The sequence below is a fragment of the Ambystoma mexicanum genome, chromosome 3p (assembly GCF_040938575.1).
Source record: "Ambystoma mexicanum isolate Mex_15411 chromosome 3p, UKY_AmexF1_1, whole genome shotgun sequence".
Taxonomy (NCBI): Eukaryota; Metazoa; Chordata; class Amphibia; order Caudata; family Ambystomatidae; genus Ambystoma; species Ambystoma mexicanum.
Window position 1 is genome coordinate 355,201,264 of NC_090925.1, and position 22,389 is coordinate 355,223,652.

The 22,389-nt window shown below is 62.0% G+C and overlaps 1 protein-coding gene across 1 annotated transcript in view; it reads right to left on the reverse strand.

Moving 5' to 3' along the window:
- Window positions 1-22,389, reverse strand: part of DUSP15 (dual specificity phosphatase 15) — a 321,250-nt gene that overhangs the window by 48,757 nt on the left and 250,104 nt on the right. The gene's annotated exons all lie outside the window — the stretch shown is intronic.

The window sequence follows — 22,389 nt, forward strand, 5'->3', positions numbered from 1 at the left end:
TGTCTACAAAGGTCAGCAGAGGGGAGTGCGGGGTTCCAGAACTAGGGTTCATGACGACAAAGGTCAGCAGAGGGGAGGGCGGGGCTCCAGAACGAGGGTTCATGACTACAAACGTCGGCAGAGGGGAGGGCGGGGCTCCAGAATGAGGGTTCATGATGACAAAGGTCAGCAGAGGGGAGGGCGGGGCTCCAGACCGAGGGTTCATGAAGACAACGGTCGGCAGAGGAAAGGGCGGGCCTCTAGACCGAGGGTTCATGACGGCAAAGGTTGGCAAAGGGGAGGGCGGGGCTCCAGACTGAGGGTTCATGACGGCAAATGTCGGCAGAGGGGAGGGCTGGGCTCCAGACTGAGGGTTCATGACGGCAAAGGTCAGCAGAGGGGAGGGCGGGACTCCAGACCGAGGGTTCATGATGGCAAAGGTCAGCAGAGAGGAGGGGGGGCTCCAGACCGAGGGTTCATGACAGCAAAGGTCGGCAGAGGGGAGGGCGGGGGTCTAGACTGAGGGTTCATGATGGCAAAGGTCAGCAGAAGGGAGGGCGGGGCTCTAGACCGAGGGTTCAGCAGAGGGGAGGGTGGGGCTCTAGACCGTGGGTTCATGATGGGAAAGACCAGCAGAGGGAAGGGCGGGCCTCTAGACTGAGGGTTCATGATGGCAAAGGTCAGCAGAGGGGAGGGCGGGGCTCCAGACCGGGGGTTCATGAGGGCAAAGGTCAGCAGCGGGGAGGGCGGAGCTCCAGACCTAGGGTTCATGATGACAAAGGTCAGCAGAGGGGAGGGCAGGGCTCTAGACCGAGGGTTCATGATGGCAAAGGTCAAAAGAGGGGAGGGCGGGGCTCCAGACCGAGGGTTCATGACGACAAAGGTCAGCAGAGGGGAGGGCGGGGCTTCAGACCTAGGGTTCATGATGGCAAAGGTCAGCAGAGGGGAGGGCGGGCCTCCAGACCGAGGGTTCATGATGGCAAAGGTCAGCAGAGGGGAGGGCGGGGCTCCAGACCTAGGGTTCATGATGACAAAGGTCAGCAGAGGGGAGGGCGGGGCTCCAGAACTAGGGTTCATGATGACAAAGGTCGGCAGAGGGGAGGGTGGGGCTCCAGACCGAGGGTTCATGACTACAAAGGTCGGCAGAGAGGAGGGCGGGGCTCCCGAACGAGGGTTCATGACGACGAAGGTCGGCAGAGGGGAGGGCGGGGCTCCAGACCGAGGGTTCATGACTACAAAGGTCGTCAGAAGGGAGGGCGGGGCTCCAGAACGAGGGGTCATGAAGACAAAGGTCGGCAGAAGGGAGGGCGGGGCTCCAGACCGAGGGTTCATGACGGCAAAGGCCAGCAGAGGGAAGGGCGGGCCTCTAGACCATGGGTTCATGATGGCAAAGGTCAGCAGAGGGGAGGGCGGGGCTCCAGACCGGGGGTTCATGATGGCAAAGGTCAGCAGAGGGGAGGGCGGGGCTCCAGACCTAAGGTTCATGACAAAGGTCAGCAGAGGGGAGGGCAGGGCTCTAGACCAAGGGTTCATGTCTACAAAGGTCAGCAGAGGGGAGTGCGGGGTTCCAGAACTAGGGTTCATGACGACAAAGGTCAGCAGAGGGGAGGGCGGGGCTCCAGAACGAGGGTTCATGACTACAAACGTCGGCAGAGGGGAGGGCGGGGCTCCAGAACGAGGGTTCATGACTACAAACGTCGGCAGAGGGGAGGGCGGGGCTCCAGAATGAGGGTTCATGATGACAAAGGTCAGCAGAGGGGAGGGCGGGGCTCCAGACCGAGGGTTCATGAAGACAACGGTCGGCAGAGGAAAGGGCGGGCCTCTAGACCGAGGGTTCATGACGGCAAAGGTTGGCAAAGGGGAGGGCGGGGCTCCAGACTGAGGGTTCATGACGGCAAATGTCGGCAGAGGGGAGGGCAGGGCTCCAGACTGAGGGTTCATGACGGCAAAGGTCAGCAGAGGGGAGGGCGGGACTCTAGACCGAGGGTTCAGCAGAGGGGAGGGCGTGGCTCTAGACCGAGGGTTCATGATGGCAAAGGCCAGCAGAGGGAAGGGTGGGCCTCTAGACCAAGGGTTCATGATGACAAAGGTCAGCAGAAGGGAGGGAGGGGCTCCAGACCGAGGGTTCATGATGGCAAAGGTCAGCAGAGGGGAGGGCGGGTCTCTAGACCGAGGGTTCAGCATAGGGGAGGGTGGGGCTCTAGACCGAGGGTTCATGATGGCAAAGGTCAGCAGAGGGCAGGGCGGGGCTCCAGACCGAGGGTTCATGATGGCAAAGGTCAGCAGAGGGGAGGGCGGGTCTCTAGACTGAGGGTTCAGCAGAGGGGAGGGCGGGGCTCTAGACTGAGGGTTCATGATGGCAAAGGTCAGCAGAGGGGAGGGGGGCTCCAGACCGAGGGTTCATGACGGCAAAGGTCGGCAGAGGGGAGGGCGGGGGTCTAGACTGAGGGTTCATGATGGCAAAGGTCAGCAGAAGGGAGGGCGGGGCTCTAGACCGAGGGTTCAGCAGAGGGGAGGGCGGGGCTCTAGACCGAGGGTTCATGATGGGAAAGACCAGCAGAGGGAAGGGCGGGCCTCTAGACTGAGGGTTCATGATGGCAAAGGTCAGCAGAGGGGAGGGCGGGGCTCCAGACCGAGGGTTCATGATGGCAAAGGTCAGCAGAGGGGATGGCGGGGCTCCAGACCTAGGGTTCATGATGACAAAGGTCAGCAGAGGGGAGGGCGGGGCTCCAGACCGAGGGTTCATGATGGCAAAGGTCAGCAGAGGGGAGGGCGGGGCTCCAGACCTAGGGTTCATGATGACAAAGGTCAGCAGAGGGGAGGGCGTGGCTCCAGACCTAGGGTTCATGATGACAAAGGTCGGCAGAGGGGAGGGCGGGGCTCCAGACCGAGGGTTCATGACTACAAAGGTCGGCAGAGGGGAGGGCAGGGCTCTAGAACGAGGGGTCATGAAGACAAAGGTCGGCAGAGGGGAGGGTGGGGCTCCAGACCGAGGGTTCATGATGGCAAAGGCCAGCAGAGGGAAGGGCGGGCCTCTAGACCATGGGTTCATGATGGCCAAGGTCAGCAGAGGGGAGGGCGGGGCTCCAGACCGAGGGTTCATGATGGCAAAGGTCAGCAGAGGGGAGGGCGGGGCTCCAGACCGAGGGTTCAGCAGAGGGGAGGGCGGGGCTCTAGACTGAGGGTTCATGATGGCAAAGGTCAGCAGAGGGGAGGGTGGGGTTCTAGACCGAGGGTTCAGCAGAGGAGAGGGCAGGGCTCCAGACCGAGGGTTCATGATGGCAAAGGTCAGCAGAGGGGAGGAGGGGCTCCAGACCGAGGGATCATGACGGCAAAGGTCGGCAGAGGGGAGGGCGGGGGTCTAGACTGAGGGCTCATGATGGCAAAGGTCAGCAGAGGGGAGGGCGGGGCTCTAGACCGAGGGTTCATGATGGGAAAGACCAGCAGAGGGAAGGGCGGGCCTCTAGACTGAGGATTCATGATGGCAAAGGTCAGCAGAGGGGAGGACGGGGCTCCAGACCGAGGGTTCATGATGGCAAAGGTCAGCAGACGGGAGGGCGGGGCTCCAGACCTAGGGTTCATGATGACAAAGGTCAACAGAGGGGAGGGCAGGGCTCTAGACCGAGGGTTCATGATGGCAAAGGTCGGCAGAGGGGAGGGCGGGCCTCCAGACCGAGGGTTCATGATGGCAAAGGTCAGCAGAGGGGAGGGTGGGGCTCCAGACCCAGGGTTCATGATGACAAAGGTCAGCAGAGGGGAGGGCGGGCTCTAGACCAAGGGTTTATGATGGCAAAGGTCGGCAGAGGGGAGGGCGGGACTCCAGAACGAGGGTTCATGACGACTAAGGTCAGCAGAGGGGAGGGCGGGGCTCCAGAACGAGGGTTCATGATGACAAAGGTCAGCAGAGCGGAGGGTGGGACTCTAGAACGAGGGTTTGGCAGAGGGGAGGGCGGGGCTCCAGACCGAGGGTTCATGATGGCAAACGTCAGCAGAGGGGAGGGCGGGGCTCCAGACCTAGGGTTCATGATGGCAAAGGTCAGCAAAGCGGAGGGCGGGGCTCCAGACCGAGGGTTCATGATGGCAAAGGTCAGCAGAGGGGAGGGCGGGGCTCTAGTCCGAGGGTTCATGATGGCAAAGGTCAGCAGAGGGGAGGGCGGGGCTCTAGTCCGAGGGTTCAGCAGAGGGGAGGGCAGGGCTCTAGACCGAGGGTTCATAATGGCAAAGGTCAGCAGAGGGGAGGGCGGGGCTCTAGTCCGAGGGTTCAGCAGAGGGGAGGGCAGGGCTCTAGACCGAGGGTTCATGATGGCAAACGTCAGCAGAGGGGAGGGCGGGGCTCCAGACCTAGGGTTCATGATGGCAAAGGTCAGCAAAGCGGAGGGCGGGGCTCCAGACCGAGGGTTCATGATGGCAAAGGTCAGCAGAGGGGAGGGCGGGGCTCTAGTCCGAGGGTTCATGATGGCAAAGGTCAGCAGAGGGGAGGGCGGGGCTCTAGTCCGAGGGTTCAGCAGAGGGGAGGGCAGGGCTCTAGACCGAGGGTTCATAATGGCAAAGGTCAGCAGAGGGGAGGGCGGGGCTCTAGTCCGAGGGTTCAGCAGAGGGGAGGGCAGGGCTCTAGACCGAGGGTTCATAATGGCGAAGGTCAGCAGAGGGGAGGGTGGGGCTCTAGACCAAGGGTTCAGCAGAGGGGAGGGCAGGGCTCTAGACCGAGGGTTCATGATGGCAAAGGTCAGCAGAGGGGAGGGCGGGGCTCTAGTCCGAGGGTTCAGCAGAGGGGAGGGCAGGGCTCTAGACCGAGGGTTCATAATGGCGAAGGTCAGCAGAGGGGAGGGTGGGGCTCTAGACCAAGGGTTCAGCAGAGGGGAGGGCGGGGCTCCAGACCTAGGGTTCATGATGGCAAAGGTCAGCAGAGGGGAGGGCGGGCCTCCAGACCGAGGGTTCATGATGGCAAAGGTTAGCACAGGGGAGGGTGGGGCTCCAGAACGAGGGTTCATGATGACAAAGGTCAGCAGAGGGGAGGGCGGAGCTCCAGACCGAGGGTTCATGATGGCAAAGGTCAGCAGAGGGGAGGGCGGGGCTCCAGACCTAGGGTTCATGATGACAAAGGTCAGCAGAGGGGAGGGCGGGGCTCCAGACCTAGGGTTCATGATGACAAAGGTCGGCAGAGGGGAGGGCGGGGCTCCAGACCGAGGGTTCATGACTACAAAGGTCGGCAGAGGGGAGGGCAGGGCTCCAAAACGAGGGGTCATGAAGACAAAGGTCGGCAGAGGGGAGGGCGGGGCTCCAGACCGAGGGTTCATGATGGCAAAGGCCAGCAGAGGGGAGGGCGGGCCTCTAGACCATGGGTTCATGATGGCCAAGGTCAGCAGAGGGGAGGGCGGGGCTCCAGACCGAGGGTTCATGAGGGCAAAGGTCAGCAGAGGGGAGGGCGGGGCTCCAGACCGAGGGTTCAGCAGAGGGGAGGGCGGGGCTCTAGACTGAGGGTTCATGATGGCAAAGGTCAGCAGAGGGGAGGGTGGGGTTCTAGACCGAGGGTTCAGCAGAGGAGAGGGCAGGGCTCCAGACCGAGGGTTCATGATGGCAAAGGTCAGCAGAGGGGAGGAGGGGCTCCAGACCGAGGGATCATGATGGCAAAGGTCGGCAGAGGGGAGGGCGGGGGTTTAGACTGAGGGCTCATGATGGCAAAGGTCAGCAGAAGGGAAGGCGGGGCTCTAGACCGAGGGTTCAGCAGAGGGGAGGGCGGGGCTCTAGACCGAGGGTTCATGATGGGAAAGACCAGCAGAGGGAAGGGCGGGCCTCTAGACTGAGGATTCATGATGGCAAAGGTCAGCAGAGGGGAGGACGGGGCTCCAGACCGAGGGTTCATGATGGCAAAGGTCAGCAGACGGGAGGGCGGGGCTCCAGACCTAGGGTTCATGATGACAAAGGTCAACAGAGGGGAGGGCAGGGCTCTAGACCGAGGGTTCATGATGGCAAAGGTCGGCAGAGGGGAGGGCGGGCCTCCAGACCGAGGGTTCATGATGGCAAAGGTCAGCAGAGGGGAGGGTGGGGCTCCAGACCCAGGGTTCATGATGACAAAGGTCAGCAGAGGGGAGGGCGGGCTCTAGACCAAGGGTTTATGATGGCAAAGGTCGGCAGAGGGGAGGGCGGGACTCCAGAACGAGGGTTCATGACGACTAAGGTCAGCAGAGGGGAGGGCGGGGCTCCAGAACGAGGGTTCATGATGACAAAGGTCAGCAGAGCGGAGGGTGGGACTCTAGAACGAGGGTTTGGCAGAGGGGAGGGCGGGGCTCCAGACCGAGGGTTCATGATGGCAAACGTCAGCAGAGGGGAGGGCGGGGCTCCAGACCTAGGGTTCATGATGGCAAAGGTCAGCAAAGCGGAGGGCGGGGCTCCAGACCGAGGGTTCATGATGGCAAAGGTCAGCAGAGGGGAAGGCAGGTCTCTAGACCAAGGGTTCAGCAGAGGGGAGGGCAGGGCTCTAGACCGAGGGTTCATGATGGCAAAGGTCAGCAGAGGGGAGGGCGGGGCTCTAGTCCGAGGGTTCAGCAGAGGGGAGGGCAGGGCTCTAGACCGAGGGTTCATAATGGCGAAGGTCAGCAGAGGGGAGGGTGGGGCTCTAGACCAAGGGTTCAGCAGAGGGGAGGGCGGGGCTCCAGACCTAGGGTTCATGATGGCAAAGGTCAGCAGAGGGGAGGGCGGGCCTCCAGACCGAGGGTTCATGATGGCAAAGGTTAGCACAGGGGAGGGTGGGGCTCCAGAACGAGGGTTCATGATGACAAAGGTCAGCAGAGGGGAGGGCGGAGCTCCTGACAGAGGGTTCATGATGACAAAGGTCAGCAGAGGGGAGGGCGGGGCTTGAGACCGAGGGTTCATGACTACAAAGGTCAGCAGAGGGGAGGGTGGGGTTCCAGAAGGAGGGTTCATGATGAAAAAGGTCAGCAGAGGGGAGGGCGGGGCTCCAAACCGAGGGTTCATGACTACAAAGGTTGGCAGAGAGGAGGGCGGGGCTCCCGAAAGAGGGTTCATGACGACAAAGGTCGGCAGAGGGGAGGGCGGGGCTCCAGGCCGAGGGTTCATGACTACAAAGGTCGGCAGAGGGGAGGGCGGGGCTCCAGAACGAGGGGTCATGAAGACAAAGGTCGGCAGAGGGGAGGGCGGGGCTCCAGACCGAGGGTTCATGATGGCAAAGGCCAGCAGAGGGAAGGGCGGGCCACTAGACCATGGGTTCATGATGGCAAAGGTCAGCAGAGGGGAGGGCGGGGCTCCAGACCGAGGGTTTATGATGGCAAAGGTCAGCAGAGGGGAGGGCGGGCTCCACACCTAGGGTTCATGACAAAGGTCAGCAGAGGGGAGAGCAGGGCTCTAGACCAAGGGCTCATGATGGCAAAGGTCGGCAGAGGGGAGGGCGGGGCTCCAAACTGAGGGTTCATGACAACAAAGGTCAAAAGAGAGGATGGCGGGGCTACAGACCGAGGGTTCATGACGACAAAGGTCAGCAGAGGGGAGGGTGGGGTTCCAGAACGAGGGTTCATGATGACAAAGGTCAGCAGAGGGGAGGGCAGGGCTCCAAACCGAGGGTTCATGACTACAAAGGTCGGCAGAGAGGAGGGCGGGACTCCCGAACGAGGGTTCATGATGGCAAAGGTCAGCAGAAGGGAGGGCGGGCCTCCAGACCGAGGGTTCATGATGGCAATGGTCAGCAGAGGGGAGGGTGGGGCTCCAGACCTACGGTTCATGATGACAAAGGTCAGCAGAGGGGAGGGCGGGGCTTCAGAACGAGGGTTCATGATGACAAAGGTCAGCAGAGGGGAGGGCGGAGCTCCAGACAGAGGGTTCATGATGACAAAGGTCAGCAGAGGGGAGGACGGGGCTTGAGACCGAGGGTTCATGATGGCAAAGGTCAGCAGAGGGGAGGGCGGGCCTCCAGACCGAGGGTTCATGATGGCAAAGGTCAGCAGAGGGGAGGGTGGGGCTACAGACGTAGGGTTCATGATGACAAAGGTCAGCAGAGGGGAGGGCGGGGCTCCAGAACGAGGGTTCATGATGACAAAGGTCAGCAGAGGGGAGGGCAGAGCTCCAGACAGAGGGTTCATGATGACAAAGGTCAGCAGAGGGGAGGGCGGGGCTTGAGACCGAGGGTTCATGACTACAAAGGTCAGCAGAGGGAAGTGTGGGCCTCTAGACCAAGGGTTCATGATGACAAAGGTCACACAGAGGGGAGGACGGGGCTCCAGACCGAGGGTTCATGATGGCAAAGGTCAGCAGAGGTGAGGGCGGGGCTCTAGACCGAGGGTTCAGCAGAGGGGAGGGCGGGGCTCTAGACCGAGGGTTCATGATGGGAAAGACCAGCAGAGGGAAGGGCTGGGCTCCAGAACGAGGGTTCATGATGGCAACGGTCAGCAGAGGTGAGGGCGGGGCTCTAGACCCAGGGTTCAGCAGAGGGGAGGGCGGGGCTCTAGACCGAGGGTTCATGATGGCAAAGGTCGGCAGAGGGGAGGGCGGGGCTCCAGAACGAGGGTTCATGACGACTAAGGTCAGCAGAGGGGAGGGCTGAGCCCTAGACCGAGGGTTCATGATGGCAAAGGCCAGCAGAGGGGAGGGCAGGGCTCCAGACCTAGGGTTCATGATGACAAAGGTCAGCAGAGGGGAGGGCAGGGCTCTAGACCGAGGGTTCATGATGGCAAAGGTCGGCAGAGGGGAGGGCCTGGCTCCAGACCGAGGGTTCATGATGACAAAGGTCAAAAGAGGGGAGGGCGGGGCTCCAGACCGAGGGTTCATGACGACAAAGGTCAGCAGAGGGGAGGGCGGGGCTCCAGACCTAGGGTTCATGATGGCAAATGTCAGCAGAGGGGAGGGCGGGCCTCCAGACCGAGTGTTCATGATGGCAAAGGTCAGCAGAGGGGAGGGTGGGGCTCCAGACCTAGGGTTCATGATGACAAAGGTCAGCAGAGGGGATGGCGGGGCTCCAGAACGAGGGTTCATGATGACAAAGGTCAGCAGAGGGGAGGGCGGAGCTCCAGACAGAGGGTTCATGATGACAAAGGTCAGCAGAGGGGAGGGCGGGGCTTGAGACCGAGGGTTCATGACTACAAAGGTCAGCAGAGGGGAGGGTGGGGTTCCAGAAGGAGGGTTCATGATGACAAAGGTCAGCAGAGGGGAGGGCGGGGCTCCAAACCGAGGGTTGACTACAAAGGTTGGCAGAGAGGAGGGCGTGGCTCCCGAACGAGGGTTCATGATGCAAAGGTCGGCAGAGGGGAGGGCGGGGATCCAGACCGAGGGTTCATGACTACAAAGGTCGGCAGAGGGGAGGGCGGGGCTCCAGAACGAGGGATCATGAAGACAAAGGTCGGCAGAGGGGAGGGCGGGGCTCCAGACCGAGGGTTCATGATGGCAAAGGCCAGCAGAGGGAAGGGCGGGCCACTAGACCATGGGTTCAGGATGGCAAAGGTCAGCAGAGGGGAGGGCGGGGCTCCAGACCGAGGGTTCATGATGGCAAAGGTCAGCAGAGGGGAGGGCAGGGCTCCAGACCTAGGGTTCATGACAAAGGTCAGCAGAGGGGAGAGCAGGGCTCTAGACCAAGGGTTCATGATGGCAAAGGTCAGCAGAGGGGAGGGCGGGGCTCCAAACTGAGGGTTCATGACAACAAAGGTCAAAAGAGAGGATGGCGGGGCTACAGACCGAGGGTTCATGACGACAAAGGTCTGCAGAGGGGAGGGTGGGGTTCCAGAACGAGGGTTCATGATGACAAAGGTCAGCAGAGGGGAGGGCGGGGCTCCAAACCGAGGGTTCATGACTACAAAGGTCGGCAGAGAGGAGGGCGGGGCTCCCGAACGAGGGTTCATGACGACGAAGGTCGGCAGAGGGGAGGGCTGGGCTCCAGACCGAGGGTTCATGACTACAAAGGTCGTCAGAGGGGAGTGTGGGGCTCCAGAACGAGGGGTCATGAAGACAAAGGTCGGCAGAGGGGAGGGCGGGGCTCCAGACTGAGGGTTCATGACGGCAAAGGCCAGCAGAGGGAAGGGCGGGCCTCTAGACCATGGGTTCATGATGGCAAAGGTCAGCAGAGGGGAGGGCGGGGCTCCAGACCGAGGGTTCATGATGGCAAAGGTCAGCAGAGGGGAGGGCGGGGCTCCAGACCTAAGGTTCATGACAAAGGTCAGCAGAGGGGAGGGCAGGGTTCCAGAACTAGGGGTCATGACGACAAAGGTCAGCAGAGGGGAGGGCGGGGCTCCAGAACGAGGGTTCATGACTACAAACGTCGGCAGAGGGGAGGGCGGGGCTCCAGAATGAGGGTTCATGATGACAAAGGTCGGCAGAGGGGAGGGCGGGGCTCCAGACCGAGGGTTCATGAAGACAAAGGTCAGAGGAGGGCGGGGCTCCAGACCTAGGGTTCATGACGACAAAGGTCGGCAGAGGAAAGGGCGGGCCTCTAGACCGAGGGTTCATGACGGCAAAGGTTGGCAGAGGGGAGGGCGGGGCTCCAGACCGAGGGTTCATGATGGCAAATGTCGGCAGAGGGGAGGGCTGGGCTCCAGACTGAGGGTTCATGACGGCAAAGGTCAGCAGAGGGGAGGGCGGGACTCTAGACTGAGGGTTCAGCAGAGGGGAGGGCGTGGCTCTAGACCGAGGGTTCATGATGGCAAAGGCCAGCAGAGGGAAGGGTGGGCCTCTAGACTGAGGGTTCATGATGACAAAGGTCAGCAGAGGGGAGGGCGGGGCTCCAGACCGAGGGTTCATGATGGCAAAGGTCAGCAGAGGGGAGGGCGGGGTTCTAGACCGAGGGTTCAGCAGAGGGGAGGGCAGGGCTCCAGACTGAGGGTTCCTGATGGCAAAGGTCAGCAGAGGGCAGGGCGGGGCTCCAGACTGAGGGTTCATGACGGCAAAGGTCGGCAGAGGGGAGGGCAGGGGTCTAAACCGAGGGTTCATGATGGGAAAGGTCAGCAGAGGGGAGGGCGGGGCTCTAGACCGAGGGTTCAGCAGAGGGGAGGGCGGGGCTCTAGACCGAGGGTTCATGATGGCAAAGGTCAGCAGAGGGCAGGGCGGGGCTCCAGACCAAGGGTTTATGATGGCAAAGGTCAGCAGAGGGGAGGGCAGGGTTCTAGACCGAGGGTTCAGCAGAGGGGAGGGCGGGGCTCTAGACTGAGGGTTCATGATGGCAAAGGTCAGCAGAGGGGAGGGTGGGGTTCTAGACCGAGGGTTCAGCAGAGGAGAGGGTGGGGCTCCAGACCGAGGGTTCCTGATGGCAAAGGTCAGCAGAGGGGAGGGCGGGGCTCCAGACTGAGGGTTCATGACGGCAAAGGTCGGCAGAGGGGAGGGCAGGGGTGTAAACCGAGGGTTCATGATAGGAAAGGTCAGCAGAGGGGAGGGCGGGGCTCTAGACCGAGGGTTCAGCAGAGGTGAGGCCACGGCTCTAGACCAAGGGTTCATGATGGCAAAGGTCAGCAGAGGGCAGGACGGGGCTCCAGACCGAGGGTTTATGATGGCAAAGGTCAGCAGAGGGGAGGGCGGGGTTCTAGACCGAGGGTTCAGCAGAGGGGAGGGCGGGGCTCTAGACTGAGGGTTCATGATGGCAAAGGTCAGCAGAGGGGAGGGTGGGGTTGTAGACCGAGGGTTCAGCAGAGGAGAGGGCGGGGCTCCAGACCGAGGGTTCATGATGGCAAAGGTCAGCAGAGGGGAGGGGGGGCTCCAGACCGAGGGTTCATGACAGCAAAGGTCGGCAGAGGGGAGGGCGGGGGTCTAGACTGAGGGTTCATGATGGCAAAGGTCAGCAGAAGGGAGGGCGGGGCTCTAGACCGAGGGTTCAGCAGAGGGGAGGGTGGGGCTCTAGACCGTGGGTTCATGATGGGAAAGACCAGCAGAGGGAAGGACGGGCCTCTAGACTGAGGGTTCATGATGGCAAAGGTCAGCAGAGGGGAGGGCGGGGCTCCAGACCGGGGGTTCATGATGGCAAAGGTCAGCAGAGGGGAGGGCGGGGCTCCAGACCTAGGGTTCATGATGACAAAGGTCAGCAGAGGGGAGGGCAGGGCTCTAGACCGAGGGTTCATGATGGCAAAGGTCGGCAGAGGGGAGGGCGAGGCTCCAGACCGAGGGTTCATGATGACAAAGGTCAAAAGAGGGGAGGGCGGGGCTCCAGACCGAGGGTTCATGACGACAAAGGTCAGCAGAGGGGAGGGCGGGGCTTCAGACCTAGGTTTCATGATGGCAAAGGTCAGCAGAGGGGAGGGCGGGCCTCCAGACCGAGGGTTCATGATGGCAAAGGTCAGCAGAGGGGAGGGCGGGGCTCCAGACCTAGGGTTCATGATGACAAAGGTCAGCAGAGGGGAGGGCGGGGCTCCAGAACTAGGGTTCATGATGACAAAGGTCGGCAGAGGGGAGGGTGGGGCTCCAGACCGAGGGTTCATGACTACAAAGGTCGGCAGAGAGGAGGGCGGGGCTCCCGAACGAGGGTTCATGACGACGAAGGTCGGCAGAGGGGAGGGCGGGGCTCCAGACCGAGGGTTCATGACTACAAAGGTCGTCAGAGGGGAGGGTGGGGCTCCAGAACGAGGGGTCATGAAGACAAAGGTCGGCAGAAGGGAGGGCGGGGCTCCAGACCGAGGGTTCATGATGGCAAAGGCCAGCAGAGGGAAGGGCGGGCCTCTAGACCATGGGTTCATGATGGCAAAGGTCAGCAGAGGGGAGGGCGGGGCTCCAGACCGAGGGTTCATGATGGCAAAGGTCAGCAGAGGGGAGGGCGGGGCTCCAGACCTAAGGTTCATGACAAAGGTCAGAAGAGGGGAGGGCAGGGCTCTAGACCAAGGGTTCATGTCTACAAAGGTCAGCAGAGGGGAGTGCGGGGTTCCAGAACTAGGGTTCATGACGACAAAGGTCAGCAAAGGGGAGGGCGGGGCTCCAGAACGAGGGTTCATGACTACAAACGTCGGCAGAGGGGAGGGCGGGGCTCCAGAATGAGGGTTCATGATGACAAAGGTCAGCAGAGGGGAGGGCGGGGCTCCAGACCGAGGGTTCATGAAGACAACGGTCGGCAGAGGAAAGGGCGGGCCTCTAGACCGAGGGTTTATGACGGCAAAGGTTGGCAAAGGGGAGGGCGGGGCTCCAGACTGAGGGTTCATGACGGCAAATGTCGGCAGAGGGGAGGGCTGGGCTCCAGACTGAGGGTTCATGACGGCAAAGGTCAGCAGAGGGGAGGGCGGGACTCTAGACCGAGGGTTCAGCAGAGGGGAGGGCGTGGCTCTAGACCGAGGGTTCATGATGGCAAAGGCCAGCAGAGGGAAGGGTGGGCCTCTAGACCAAGGGTTCATGATGACAAAGGTCAGCAGAAGGGAGGGAGGGGCTCCAGACCGAGGGTTCATGATGGCAAAGGTCAGCAGAGGGGAGGGCGGGTCTCTAGACCGAGGGTTCAGCATAGGGGAGGGCGGGGCTCTAGACCGAGGGTTCATGATGGCAAAGGTCAGCAGAGGGCAGGGTGGGGCTCCAGACCGAGGGTTCATGATGGCAAAGGTCAGCAGAGGGGAGGGCGGGTCTCTAGACCGAGGGTTCAGCAGAGGGGAGGGCGGGGCTCTAGACTGAGGGTTCATGATGGCAAAGGTCAGCAGAGGGGAGGGGGGCTCCAGACCGAGGGTTCATGACGGCAAAGGTCGGCAGAGGGGAGGGCGGGGGTCTAGACTGAGGGTTCATGATGGCAAAGGTCAGCAGAAGGGAGGGCGGGGCTCTAGACCGAGGGTTCAGCAGAGGGGAGGGCGGGGCTCTAGACCGAGGGTTCATGATGGGAAAGACCAGCAGAGGGAAGGGCGGGCCTCTAGACTGAGGGTTCATGATGGCAAAGGTCAGCAGAGGGGAGGGCGGGGCTCCAGACCGAGGGTTCATGATGGCAAAGGTCAGCAGAGGGGAGGGCGGGGCTCCAGACCTAGGGTTCATGATGACAAAGGTCAGCAGAGGGGAGGGCGGGGCTCCAGACCGAGGGTTCATGATGGCAAAGGTCAGCAGAGGGGAGGGCGGGGCTCCAGACCTAGGGTTCATGATGACAAAGGTCAGCAGAGGGGAGGGCGGGGCTCCAGACCTAGGGTTCATGATGACAAAGGTCGGCAGAGGGGAGGGCGGGGCTCCAGACCGAGGGTTCATGACTACAAAGGTCGGCAGAGGGGAGGGCAGGGCTCCAGAACGAGGGGTCATGAAGACAAAGGTCGGCAGAGGGGAGGGTGGGGCTCCAGACCGAGGGTTCATGATGGCAAAGGCCAGCAGAGGGAAGGGCGGGCCACTAGACCATGGGTTCATGATGGCAAAGGTCAGCAGAGGGCAGGGCGGGGCTCCAGACCAAGGGTTTATGATGGCAAAGGTCAGCAGAGGGGAGGGCAGGGTTCTAGACCGAGGGTTCAGCAGAGGGGAGGGCGGGGCTCTAGACTGAGGGTTCATGATGGCAAAGGTCAGCAGAGGGGAGGGTGGGGTTCTAGACCGAGGGTTCAGCAGAGGAGAGGGTGGGGCTCCAGACCGAGGGTTCCTGATGGCAAAGGTCAGCAGAGGGGAGGGCGGGGCTCCAGACTGAGGGTTCATGACGGCAAAGGTCGGCAGAGGGGAGGGCAGGGGTGTAAACCGAGGGTTCATGATGGGAAAGGTCAGCAGAGGGGAGGGCGGGGCTCTAGACCGAGGGTTCAGCAGAGGTGAGGGCACGGCTCTAGACCAAGGGTTCATGATGGCAAAGGTCAGCAGAGGGCAGGACGGGGCTCCAGACCGAGGGTTTATGATGGCAAAGGTCAACAGAGGGGAGGGCGGGGTTCTAGACCGAGGGTTCAGCAGAGGGGAGGGCGGGGCTCTAGACTGAGGGTTCATGATGGCAAAGGTCAGCAGAGGGGAGGGTGGGGTTGTAGACCGAGGGTTCAGCAGAGGAGAGGGCGGGGCTCCAGACCGAGGGTTCATGATGGCAAAGGTCAGCAGAGGGGAGGGGGGGCTCCAGACCGAGGGTTCATGACAGCAAAGGTCGGCAGAGGGGAGGGCGGGAGTCTAGACTGAGGGTTCATGATGGCAAAGGTCAGCAGAAGGGAGGGCGGGGCTCTAGACCGAGGGTTCAGCAGAGGGGAGGGTGGGGCTCTAGACCGTGGGTTCATGATGGGAAAGACCAGCAGAGGGAAGGACGGGCCTCTAGACTGAGGGTTCATGATGGCAAAGGTCAGCAGAGGGGAGGGCGGGGCTCCAGACCGGGGGTTCATGATGGCAAAGGTCAGCAGAGGGGAGGGCGGGGCTCCAGACCTAGGGTTCATGATGACAAAGGTCAGCAGAGGGGAGGGCAGGGCTCTAGACCGAGGGTTCATGATGGCAAAGGTCGGCAGAGGGGAGGGCGAGGCTCCAGACCGAGGGTTCATGATGACAAAGGTCAAAAGAGGGGAGGGCGGGGCTCCAGACCGAGGGTTCATGACGACAAAGGTCAGCAGAGGGGAGGGCGGGGCTTCAGACCTAGGGTTCATGATGGCAAAGGTCAGCAGAGTGGAGGGCGGGCCTCCAGACCGAGGGTTCATGATGGCAAAGGTCAGCAGAGGGGAGGGCGGGGCTCCAGACCTAGGGTTCATGATGACAAAGGTCAGCAGAGGGGAGGGCGGGGCTCCAGAACTAGGGTTCATGATGACAAAGGTCGGCAGAGGGGAGGGTGGGGCTCCAGACCGAGGGTTCATGACTACAAAGGTCGGCAGAGAGGAGGGCGGGGCTCCCGAACGAGGGTTCATGACGACGAAGGTCGGCAGAGGGGAGGGCGGGGCTCCAGACCGAGGGTTCATGACTACAAAGGTCGTCAGAGGGGAGGGTGGGGCTCCAGAACGAGGGGTCATGAAGACAAAGGTCGGCAGAAGGGAGGGCGGGGCTCCAGACCGAGGGTTCATGACGGCAAAGGCCAGCAGAGGGAAGGGCGGGCCTCTAGACCATGGGTTCATGATGGCAAAGGTCAGCAGAGGGGAGGGCGGGGCTCCAGACCGAGGGTTCATGATGGCAAAGGTCAGCAGAGGGGAGGGCGGGGCTCCAGACCTAAGGTTCATGACAAAGGTCAGCAGAGGGGAGGGCAGGGCTCTAGACCAAGGGTTCATGTCTACAAAGGTCAGCAGAGGGGAGTGCGGGGTTCCAGAACTAGGGTTCATGACGACAAAGGTCAGCAAAGGGGAGGGCGGGGCTCCAGAACGAGGGTTCATGACTACAAACGTCGGCAGAGGGGAGGGCGGGGCTCCAGAATGAGGGTTCATGATGACAAAGGTCAGCAGAGGGGAGGGCGGGGCTCCAGACCGAGGGTTCATGAAGACAACGGTCGGCAGAGGAAAGGGCGGGCCTCTAGACCGAGGGTTTATGACGGCAAAGGTTGGCAAAGGGGAGGGCGGGGCTCCAGACTGAGGGTTCATGACGGCAAATGTCGGCAGAGGGGAGGGCTGGGCTCCAGACTGAGGGTTCATGACGGCAAAGGTCAGCAGAGGGGAGGGCGGGACTCTAGACCGAGGGTTCAGCAGAGGGGAGGGCGTGGCTCTAGACCGAGGGTTCATGATGGCAAAGGCCAGCAGAGGGAAGGGTGGGCCTCTAGACCAAGGGTTCATGATGACAAAGGTCAGCAGAAGGGAGGGAGGGGCTCCAGACCGAGGGTTCATGATGGCAAAGGTCAGCAGAGGGGAGGGCGGGTCTCTAGACCGAGGGTTCAGCATAGGGGAGGGCGGGGCTCTAGACCGAGGGTTCATGATGGCAAAGGTCAGCAGAGGGCAGGGTGGGGCTCCAGACCGAGGGTTCATGATGGCAAAGGTCAGCAGAGGGGAGGGCGGGTCTCTAGACCGAGGGTTCAGCAGAGGGGAAAGGTCGGCGCTCTAGACTGAGGGTTCATGATGGCAAAGGTCAGCAGAGGGGAGGGGGGCTCCAGACCGAGGGTTCATGACGGCAAAGGTCGGCAGAGGGGAGGGCGGGGGTCTAGACTGAGGGTTCATGACGGCAAAGGTCAGCAGAGGGCAGGGTGGGGCTCTAGACTGAGGGTTCATGATGGCAAAGGTCAGCAGAGGGGAGGGGGGCTCCAGACCGAGGGTTCATGACGGCAAAGGTCGGCAGAGGGGAGGGCGGGGGTCTAGACTGAGGGTTCATGATGGCAAAGGTCAGCAGAAGGGAGGGCGGGGCTCTAGACCGAGGGTTCAGCAGAGGGGAGGGCGGGGCTCTAGACCGAGGGTTCATGATGGGAAAGACCAGCAGAGGGAAGGGCGGGCCTCTAGACTGAGGGTTCATGATGGCAAAGGTCAGCAGAGGGGAGGGCGGGGCTCCAGACCGAGGGTTCATGATGGCAAAGGTCAGCAGAGGGGAGGGCGGGGCTCCAGACCTAGGGTTCATGATGACAAAGGTCAGCAGAGGGGAGGGCGGGGCTCCAGACCGAGGGTTCATGATGGCAAAGGTCAGCAGAGGGGAGGGCGGGGCTCCAGACCTAGGGTTCATGATGACAAAGGTCAGCAGAGGGGAGGGCGGGGCTCCAGACCTAGGGTTCATGATGACAAAGGTCGGCAGAGGGGAGGGCGGGGCTCCAGACCGAGGGTTCATGACTACAAAGGTCGGCAGAGGGGAGGGCAGGGCTCCAGAACGAGGGGTCATGAAGACAAAGGTCGGCAGAGGGGAGGGTGGGGCTCCAGACCGAGGGTTCATGATGGCAAAGGCCAGCAGAGGGAAGGGCGGGCCACTAGACCATGGGTTCATGATGGCCAAGGTCAGCAGAGGGGAGGGCGGGGCTCCAGACCGAGGGTTCATGACTACAAAGGTCGGCAGAGAGGAGGGCGGGGCTCCCGAACGAGGGTTCATGACGACGAAGGTCGGCAGAGGGGAGGGCGGGGCTCCAGACCGAGGGTTCATGACTACAAAGGTCGTCAGAGGGGAGGGTGGGGCTCCAGAACGAGGGGTCATGAAGACAAAGGTCGGCAGAAGGGAGGGCGGGGCTCCAGACCGAGGGTTCATGACGGCAAAGGCCAGCAGAGGGAAGGGCGGGCCTCTAGACCATGGGTTCATGATGGCAAAGGTCAGCAGAGGGGAGGGCGGGGCTCCAGACCGAGGGTTCATGATGGCAAAGGTCAGCAGAGGGGAGGGCGGGGCTCCAGACCTAAGGTTCATGACAAAGGTCAGCAGAGGGGAGGGCAGGGCTCTAGACCAAGGGTTCATGTCTACAAAGGTCAGCAGAGGGGAGTGCGGGGTTCCAGAACTAGGGTTCATGACGACAAAGGTCAGCAAAGGGGAGGGCGGGGCTCCAGAACGAGGGTTCATGACTACAAACGTCGGCAGAGGGGAGGGCGGGGCTCCAGAATGAGGGTTCATGATGACAAAGGTCAGCAGAGGGGAGGGCGGGGCTCCAGACCGAGGGTTCATGAAGACAACGGTCGGCAGAGGAAAGGGCGGGCCTCTAGACCGAGGGTTTATGACGGCAAAGGTTGGCAAAGGGGAGGGCGGGGCTCCAGACTGAGGGTTCATGACGGCAAATGTCGGCAGAGGGGAGGGCTGGGCTCCAGACTGAGGGTTCATGACGGCAAAGGTCAGCAGAGGGGAGGGCGGGACTCTAGACCGAGGGTTCAGCAGAGGGGAGGGCGTGGCTCTAGACCGAGGGTTCATGATGGCAAAGGCCAGCAGAGGGAAGGGTGGGCCTCTAGACCAAGGGTTCATGATGACAAAGGTCAGCAGAAGGGAGGGAGGGGCTCCAGACCGAGGGTTCATGATGGCAAAGGTCAGCAGAGGGGAGGGCGGGTCTCTAGACCGAGGGTTCAGCATAGGGGAGGGCGGGGCTCTAGACCGAGGGTTCATGATGGCAAAGGTCAGCAGAGGGCAGGGTGGGGCTCCAGACCGAGGGTTCATGATGGCAAAGGTCAGCAGAGGGGAGGGCGGGTCTCTAGACCGAGGGTTCAGCAGAGGGGAAAGGTCGGCGCTCTAGACTGAGGGTTCATGATGGCAAAGGTCAGCAGAGGGGAGGGGGGCTCCAGACCGAGGGTTCATGACGGCAAAGGTCGGCAGAGGGGAGGGCGGGGGTCTAGACTGAGGGTTCATGACGGCAAAGGTCAGCAGAGGGCAGGGTGGGGCTCTAGACTGAGGGTTCATGATGGCAAAGGTCAGCAGAGGGGAGGGGGGCTCCAGACCGAGGGTTCATGACGGCAAAGGTCGGCAGAGGGGAGGGCGGGGGTCTAGACTGAGGGTTCATGATGGCAAAGGTCAGCAGAAGGGAGGGCGGGGCTCTAGACCGAGGGTTCAGCAGAGGGGAGGGCGGGGCTCTAGACCGAGGGTTCATGATGGGAAAGACCAGCAGAGGGAAGGGCGGGCCTCTAGACTGAGGGTTCATGATGGCAAAGGTCAGCAGAGGGGAGGGCGGGGCTCCAGACCGAGGGTTCATGATGGCAAAGGTCAGCAGAGGGGAGGGCGGGGCTCCAGACCTAGGGTTCATGATGACAAAGGTCAGCAGAGGGGAGGGCGGGGCTCCAGACCGAGGGTTCATGATGGCAAAGGTCAGCAGAGGGGAGGGCGGGGCTCCAGACCTAGGGTTCATGATGACAAAGGTCAGCAGAGGGGAGGGCGGGGCTCCAGACCTAGGGTTCATGATGACAAAGGTCGGCAGAGGGGAGGGCGGGGCTCCAGACCGAGGGTTCATGACTACAAAGGTCGGCAGAGGGGAGGGCAGGGCTCCAGAACGAGGGGTCATGAAGACAAAGGTCGGCAGAGGGGAGGGTGGGGCTCCAGACCGAGGGTTCATGATGGCAAAGGCCAGCAGAGGGAAGGGCGGGCCACTAGACCATGGGTTCATGATGGCCAAGGTCAGCAGAGGGGAGGGCGGGGCTCCAGACCGAGGGTTCATGATGGCAAAGGTCAGCAGAGGGGAGGGCGGGGCTCCAGACCGAGGGTTCAGCAGAGGGGAGGGCGGGGCTCTAGACTGAGGGTTCATGATGGCAAAGGTCAGCAGAGGGGAGGGTGGGGTTCTAGACCGAGGGTTCAGCAGAGGAGAGGGCAGGGCTCCAGACCGAGGGTTCATGATGGCAAAGGTCAGCAGAGGGGAGGAGGGGCTCCAGACCGAGGGATCATGACGGCAAAGGTCGGCAGAGGGGAGGGCGGGGGTCTAGACTGAGGGCTCATGATGGCAAAGGTCAGCAGAAGGGAAGGCGGGGCTCTAGACCGAGGGTTCAGCAGAGGGGAGGGCGGGGCTCTAGACCGAGGGTTCATGATGGGAAAGACCAGCAGAGGGAAGGGCGGGCCTCTAGACTGAGGATTCATGATGGCAAAGGTCAGCAGAGGGGAGGACGGGGCTCCAGACCGAGGGTTCATGATGGCAAAGGTCAGCAGACGGGAGGGCGGGGCTCCAGACCTAGGGTTCATGATGACAAAGGTCAACAGAGGGGAGTGCAGGGCTCTAGACCGAGGGTTCATGATGGCAAAGGTCGGCAGAGGGGAGGGCGGGCCTCCAGACCGAGGGTTCATGATGGCAAAGGTCAGCAGAGGGGAGGGTGGGGCTCCAGACCCAGGGTTCATGATGACAAAGGTCAGCAGAGGGGAGGGCGGGCTCTAGACCGAGGGTTTATGATGGCAAAGGTCGGCAGAGGGGAGGGCGGGACTCCAGAACGAGGGTTCATGACGACTAAGGTCAGCAGAGGGGAGGGTGGGGCTCCAGAACGAGGGTTCATGATGACAAAGGTCAGCAGAGCGGAGGGTGGGACTCTAGAACGAGGGTTTGGCAGAGGGGAGGGCGGGGCTCCAGACCGAGGGTTCATGATGGCAAACGTCAGCAGAGGGGAGGGCGGGGCTCCAGACCTAGGGTTCATGATGGCAAAGGTCAGCAAAGCGGAGGGCGGGGCTCCAGACCGAGGGTTCATGATGGCAAAGGTCAGCAGAGGGGAAGGCAGGTCTCTAGACCAAGGGTTCAGCAGAGGGGAGGGCAGGGCTCTAGACCGAGGGTTCATGATGGCAAAGGTCAGCAGAGGGGAGGGCGGGGCTCTGGTCCGAGGGTTCAGCAGAGGGGAGGGCAGGGCTCTAGATCGAGGGTTCATAATGGCGAAGGTCAGCAGAGGGGAGGGTGGGGCTCTAGACCAAGGGTTCAGCAGATGGGAGGGTGGGGCTCCAGACAGAGGGTTCATGATGGCAAAGGTCAGCAGAGGGGAGGGCGGGGCTCTAAAACGAGGGTTCATGATGGCAAAGGTCAGCAGAGGGGAGGGCGGGGCTCCAGACCGAGGGTTCATGATGGCAAAGGTCAGCAGAGGGGAGGGTGGGGCTCTAGACCAAGGGTTCATGATGATAAAGGTCAGCAGAGGTGAGGGTGGGGCTCTAGGCCGAGGGTTCATGATGGCAAAGGTTGGCAGAGTGGAGGGCGGGGCTCCAGACTGAGCGTTCATGATGGCAAAAGTCAGCAGAGGGGAGGGCGGGGCTCTAGACTGAGGGTTCAGCAGAGGGGAGGGCGGGGCTCTAGACCGAGGGTTCATGATGGCAAAGGTCAGCAGAGGGGAGGGCGGGGTTCTAGACCGAGGGTTCAGCAGAGGGGAGGGCGGGGCTCCAGACCGAGGGTTCATGATGGCAAAGGTCAGTAGAGGGGAGGGCGGGGCTCCAGACTGAGGGTTCATGACGGAAAAGGTCGGCAGAGGGGAGGGCAGGGGTCTAAACCGAGCGTTCATGATGGGAAAGGTCAGCAGAGGGGATGGCGGGGCTCTAGACCAAGGGTTCAGCAGAGGGGAGGTCGGGGCTCTAGACCGAGGGTTCATGATTGCAAAGCTCAGCAGAGGGCAGGGCGGGGCTCCAGACCGCGGGTTCATGATGGCAAAGGTCAGCAGAGGGGAGGGCGGGTCTCTAGACCGAGGGTTCAGCAGAGGGGAGGGCGGGGCTCTAGACTGAGGGTTCATGATGGCAAAGTTCAGCAGAGGGGAGGGCGGGGTTCTAGACCGAGGGTTCAGCAGAGGAGAGGGCGGGGCTCCAGACGGAGGGCTCATGATGGCGAAGGTCAGCAGAGGGGAGGGGGGCTCCAGACCGAGGGTTCATGACGGCAAAGGTCGGCAGAGGGGAGGGCAGGGGTCTAGACTGAGGGTTCATGATGGCAAAGGTCAGCAGAGGGAGGGCGGAGCTCTAGACCGAGGGTTCAGCAGAGGTGAGGGCGGGGCTCTAGACCGAGGGATCATGATGGCAAAGGTCAGCAGAGGGCAGGGCAGGGCTCCAGACCGAGGGTTCATGATGGCAAAGGTCAGCAGAGGGGAAGGCGGGTCTCTAGACCGAGGGTTCAGCAGAGGGGAGGACGCAACTCTAGACTGAGGGTTCATGATGGCAAAGGTCAGCAGAGGGGAGGTTGGGGCTCTAGACCAAGAGTTCAGGAGAGCGGATGGCGTGGCTCCAGTCCGAGGGTTCATGATGGCAAAGGTCAGCAGAGGGGAAGGCGGGGCTCAAGACCGAGGGTTCATGATGGCAAAGGTCAGCAGA